This window comes from Microtus pennsylvanicus, chromosome 9 (genome assembly GCF_037038515.1).
Source record: "Microtus pennsylvanicus isolate mMicPen1 chromosome 9, mMicPen1.hap1, whole genome shotgun sequence".
Lineage (NCBI taxonomy): Eukaryota > Metazoa > Chordata > Mammalia > Rodentia > Cricetidae > Microtus > Microtus pennsylvanicus.
This window is the reverse complement of record NC_134587.1, coordinates 44,286,415-44,292,564: the sequence shown is the minus strand read 5'-3', so window position 1 is coordinate 44,292,564 and position 6,150 is coordinate 44,286,415.

The window sequence follows — 6,150 nt, the reverse complement described above, 5'->3', positions numbered from 1 at the left end:
GACAGTTGTGGCTCACACCTTGAATCCCAGCACTCGGGAGGCTGAGGCAGGCAGATCTCTGAGTTCAAGGCCAGCCTGAACAGTTCCAGGACAGGCTTCAAGCTACTGAGAAACCCTGTCTCAAAAAACAAAAAGAAAGAAAGGAAGAAAAATAGGATAAAAGGGTAGACTATTGAATCTACTTTTAAACCAAAAAAGCTACTACTAGTCTTAAATATTTTACATTGTTATGAGTTTTTATATATTGATACAATTTTGAGGTTATTGTTGTTATACTGTATATAAGTTTCTACTCTTGTTTAAGATATTTTTAATAGGGCTGGAGCAATGACTCAGAGATTAAGAGCACAGGCTGCTCTTCCAGAGGCCCTAAGTTCAATTCCCAGCAACCACATGTTGGCTCACAACAATCTATAATAAGACCTAGTGCCCTCTTTTGGTCTGCAGGCATACAGGCAAGCAGAACACTGCACACATAATAAATAAATAAATAAATAAATAAATAAATAAATAAATTTAAAAAAGGTATTTTAATATATTGATACAAATTTAAGGTTATATTTGTTAGAGCATACTGTACATACATTTCTACTATTTTTCATGGTATTGTACTTATATAGCTCATTTAACAACATAATGTAAATTTCTAGTCCTTGAAAGTTATTATTATAAATTATTTAGAATGATAAAGAAATGCAGATTAGTAGTTAGTCACCTATTGCAATCAAACTTGTAGTCATGTTTGGTATGTTTTCAAGGTCAAATAGAGATCTTTTTTAGAGAGACATGTGGTCTTTAAACATCTCACAGATCTATAGAATATGACATTTAAGATGTTTTAATAACATATGGTTCTTTTTTTATGACAATGAGACATGTCTGCTTCTGGCAACACCAATCTATTTCAGAGAAGATAATAGGCATGAAGAAACTCCACATGGAGTTTACTTTCTTTGTGGAAAAAGTTTGCCACTGGGTAAGAAACTGTTCTTGCCTCAACTGCTGACAGTATGCTGCCAAATTGAACAAGCAGGACACAAAAGAAAGTGGCTGCTGAACTTCACCAAGACAAGGTAGGACAGTCCTTCAAAAATAAATCCTGCTTCACAGAAAAGTCTGTCAGATATTCTAGGACTGTAGTCTGAAGATAGATGTGTCCAGGCAGCCAGCAGTTTCTATCATTTCATATATTTGGAAGTTGTCTGCACTTCCTGTATATTCATGTACTATCTAGCCTTCTCAGGTCTCTGATGGAGCTGAAGACTAGGTAGTTATTGTTTTCCTTGCTACAAAATTCAGAAAAGAAACTCACAAAAGAGGTGTAAAGTGTATAGGTTGAGAGACATAAAAAGACAGTTTGTGTTGATAATACAAGTTAGGATGGAAAGTGAATTAGTTACAAGGTAGGATAGGTTAAACTATTCTCTCTGAAGTTGTTAAATGCAAATGGACTGGGCATTGTTTTTTTCTTCTTCTTCTTGGTTTTTCGAGACAGAGTTTCGCTGTAGTTTTAGAGCCTGTCCTGGAACTAGCTCTTGTCGACCAGGCTGGCCTCAAACTCACAGAGATCTGCCTGCCTCTGCCTCCCGAGTGCTGGAATTAAAGGTGTGCACCACCACCACCTGGCTGGACTGGACATTGTTAATGTAATTCTTGCCTTATATATTTGTATATAGTTATTGTACTTACTGTTTATAGTTTTACTATTCGTTAAAACCTTTACTTTTTATTTAGACAAAAAGGAGGAAATGTTGTGTTATATTTTGATTGTGTTTTGCCAAATAAAGCTTGTTTGGAGTCAGAGGGTTGAGTTAGTCACTAGCTGACCATAGAGGTTTAGAGGACTATAGAGAGAGGAGACAGGAAGTGATAAGGCAGGGCTGAGAGAGAACCTCCCACCTTTTAGACAGAGTAACGGTGGAGGTAGGAAGCAACTGGCAGCTACTCCCTGGTTCTCTGGTCTTTCAGGTTCTTACCCTGATATATGACTCTCTGCTTTTTTATTGTTAAAGGTTTATTAGATTAACACTTCACTCACAGTAAATTCAAGGTAATCCCAAATCATACACGAGATACTGTCTAGGAAAAGGAAAGGAAAGGGGGAGGCTGCAAGGCAGAGGGTAGGTACAAAGGGAAGGGAAATGAATGGGATTGAAATGCATTATGTGAAAAACACAAAGAATAAATAAAAATTAAAAAAAGAGCCGGGCGATGGTGGCGCACGCCTTTAATCCCAGCACTTGGGAGGCAGAGGCAGGCGGATCTCTGTGAGTTCGAGACCAGCCTGGTCTACAGAGCGAGTTCCAGGACAGGCTCCAAAGCCACAGAGAAACCCTGTCTCGAAAAACAAAAACAAAAAAAATTAAAAAAAGAGCCAGGCAGTGGTGGCGCACGCCTTTAATCCCAGCCCTCGGAAGGCAGAGGCAGGTGGATCTCTGTGGGTTCGAGACCAGCCTGGTCTACAAGAGCTAGTTGCAGGACAGGAACCAAAAGCTACAGAGAAACCCTGTCTCGAAAATCAAAAAAAAAAAAAAAAAAAAAAAAAGAGAGAGAGAGAGAGAAAGAAATGAAAAAAATCTATCTCTTTTTAGAGGAACTCACTAACAGGAGTGTGACCCTATACTGAAAGTGGCGGTGCATAGCCTTGGAGAGACTGAGGTAGGGGATTGTGAAGTCACATGTCTGATGTGGGATTCCTCTCTGTATACTATATGTTTTATTACCATTGGTTATTAAAGAAGGTGTTTCGGCCAGGCCAATGACTTAGCAGAAAAGCCAGACGGGAAATCAGAACACAGATATAGAAAAAGAGTAGGCAGAATCTAGGAGACACCGTGTAGCTGCCAAAGGAGAAAGAGACCAGCTGCCAGCCAGAAACTTGCTGGTAGGCCACGGCCTCGTGGTGAATCACAGATTAATAGAAATGGGTTAATTTAAGACGTAAGAGTTAGCTAGAAATATGCCTAAGCTATTGGCCAAACAGTGTTGTAATTGGTATAATTTCTGTGTGGCTATTCATGCCCAGGTGGCTAGGGAATGAATGAACAGTCTCTGTCTACACATGTGAGCTATATATAAATTAAGACTTTGTCTCAAAAACTCAAAAAAACAGCCGGGCGATGGTTGCGCAGGCCTTTAATCCCAGCACTCGGGAGGCAGAGGCAGGTGGATCTCTGTGAGTTCGAGACCAGCCTGGTCTACAGACAGGACAGGCTCGAAAGCCACAGAGAAACCCTGTCTCGAAAAAGAAAAAAAAAAAAACTTCAAAAAAACAACAAAACAAAAAACAGAATCTGGCCAGGTAGTAGTGGCATACACCTTTAAGCCCACAACTCAGGAGCCAGAGGCAGACAGATCTGTGTGTTGGAAGCCAGGGCTATGTAGAGAAACCTTGCTTCAAAAATAACAGAGGAGCCGGGTGATGGTGGCGCACGCCTTTAATCCCAGCACTCGGGAGGCAGAGGTAGGCAGATCTCTGTGAGTTCGAGACCAGCCTGGTCTACAGAGCTAGTTCCAGGACAGAAACCAAAAGCTACGGAGATACCCTGTCTCGAAAAACCAAAAAAAAAAAAAAAAAAATAACAGTGGCTGGATGTCATAAGCCACATTTTGAGGTGACGTCTGTTGCGGTCCAGCAACAACAGGATTATACATTCCAGGGTAGGGGCATGTGGATTAGTAATGTTAGGTAGGAGGAGCAGAGATATGAACGAAACACAGAGACATAGAACAACACCGGGAAGGCAACTCAGTGGATACTTAATACTGAATTCGCCTGCCTGCTGGTGTTTAATTTTCCATACACTTTTGTACCCCAATAGGAAGGGGGAGGCGGGAAGAAGACAAAAGATTACTTTAACATGATACAAAGGACAAGTTAAGCATTCCGATGTTTTGGGCAGGACATGCAGCAAACACACCCTAGACCGAGTATCCTGTAGGCAGCCACTTCCTACGTCAAACCTCTTATTTTAAAATTAAGGAGCAGGAATTGGCTTTAATTCTCTGACCTTCATTAGGGTGGAGGGGGATCCACCTCTGTGGGTCTTAACTCCCAAAACACCAAGTAGCCACACCCTAGGTCAGGGTTTCTAGTTTGTAGCCACACCTGTTGTCAAAAACTTTTGAAAGGACAAATATAAGCTCAAACTCTCTGACCTTCAGACAAGGTGAAACAGGCTCTCATCTGTGGGCGCCCACAGCTGGGGAGTGGGCTCAGTGGTTTTAAAAAAGCACCAGATTGCCAGGCGATGGTGGTGAACGCCTTTAATCCCAGCACTCGGGAGGCAGAGGCAGGTGGATCTCTATGAGTTCGAGATCAGCCTGGTCTACAGAGCTAGTTCCAGGACAGGCTCGAAAGCCACAGAGAAACCCTGTCTCGAAAAACCAAAAAAAATAAAAAGCACCAGATTCCAGATTTAATTCCCAGCACCTACATGGTTAAGAGGACTCATTAAATTCCCAGCACCCACATGGCAGCTCACTGCTGTTTGTATCTCTAGTTCCAGGGAATCTGACACCCTCTCACAGACGTGGGTGTTATGGTTTTGGTCCCTTTAAGAGACAAGCCACACCCATTCCCCTCCCCATCCGCTGAGGCAGGCTGATTTTCAGCTTCTGGCCTGAGCTTGCTCTCTTTTCCATCTTCCTCTCAGAGAGGCAGCTTCGCTTCTACCTCTCTCCCCACTTCTCTGCTTCCCCCCTTCTCTGTCTCTTTCTCCTCTTCTCTCTCTCTCTCTCTCTCTCTCTCTGTCCCCCCTTCACCCTTCCTCCTTCATAACCCCCTGAATAAACATTCAACCTCACCTTGCATGTCGTGTCTATCCATGTTTCTGTCTTCTGTCTTCCCACCATGTGTCTCCCTGCCTGGAACCAGCCATTGCTCAGGGACCAGCAGCTGTCTCTGCCTGGGGCCCAATGCCTGCTGCCACATGGCCCACCACCACTGCTCTGGGACCAGCAGCTGTCTCTGCCTGGGACTGGCTGCTCCCAGGGCCCGCTGCCTGCCACCACATGGCCCACTGCCACCATTTGGGACCTACAGCATTTCTGCTGCCTACTGCCACTGGAGATCTTGCAGCATTTTTTAAAAAAGAATAACAATGGGTGCAGGCAAAACACATTAAAAAGAAAGTACTTGCTGCTATCCCAGAGGCCTGCCCCAATTCCCATCATATGGCTTAAATCCAGTTCCAAGAAATCCAATGCCCTCTTAAGTTCTCAATGTAATGGAAAAATTAAAAATGCTGCAGGATCCTCGGTGGCAGTAGGCAGCAGAAATGCTGTAGGTCTCCAAGCAGTGGTAGTGGCCATGTGGCAGCAGGCAGCAGGCCCTGAGGGCAGCCAGTCCCAGGCAGAGATGGCTATGGGTCCCCGAGTTAGTGGCTGGTCCCAGGCAGGGAGACACGTGGCAGGCAGGCAAGAGACAGAGACATGGATAGGCATGACATGCAGAGGTTGGATATTTATTCAGGGGACTATGGAGGGGGAAGGTGGAAGAGGAGAGAGAGAGAGAGAGAAGAGACAGAATGGGGGGAGAGGTGGGGAGAGAGGCAGAAGTTGCCTCTCCAAGAGGAAGACTGAAAAAGAGCGAGCTCAGGCCAGAAGCTGAAGATCAGCCTGCCTCAGTGGATGGGGGAGGGAGTGGGCAAGGCTTGTCTCTTAAAGAGACAAAACAATCATTACACTCAAGATAATTAAAAACATTAAAATCAAGGCAACATCCAGGGGTGTTAGTGGAGTGCTAGCCTTGCTCAAAGGTTTGGTTCAAACCTAGAACCCAGTGTGGTGGTGCTCACCTGTCATCCCATCAGTCCCAGTGGGAGTCCTGATAGGTACGCGGTGAGCGCCAACTCAAGCTTCACCCGAACAGAAGTCTCAGGAAGGCAGCACTGAGCTTCCGCTTCAGCGGACACTTCACGGCAATGTTTAACCTATCAGTTAGATACAATACAGGCTCAGCATTGCGTTGTCTGAAAGAGCATTTACTGAGCTCTGCCAAGCCCAGGTCCGGCTGCTTTACAGCTAGAATACGCCTCGCATATTCCTCTCAGGTATTCCCATTTTTCAGATGACAAAACTGAGTCCCAGAAAGCTGTGCCTCTGAGATCCCAAGGCCTGAGTCTCAACCAAATAACTTTCCCCTCGTAC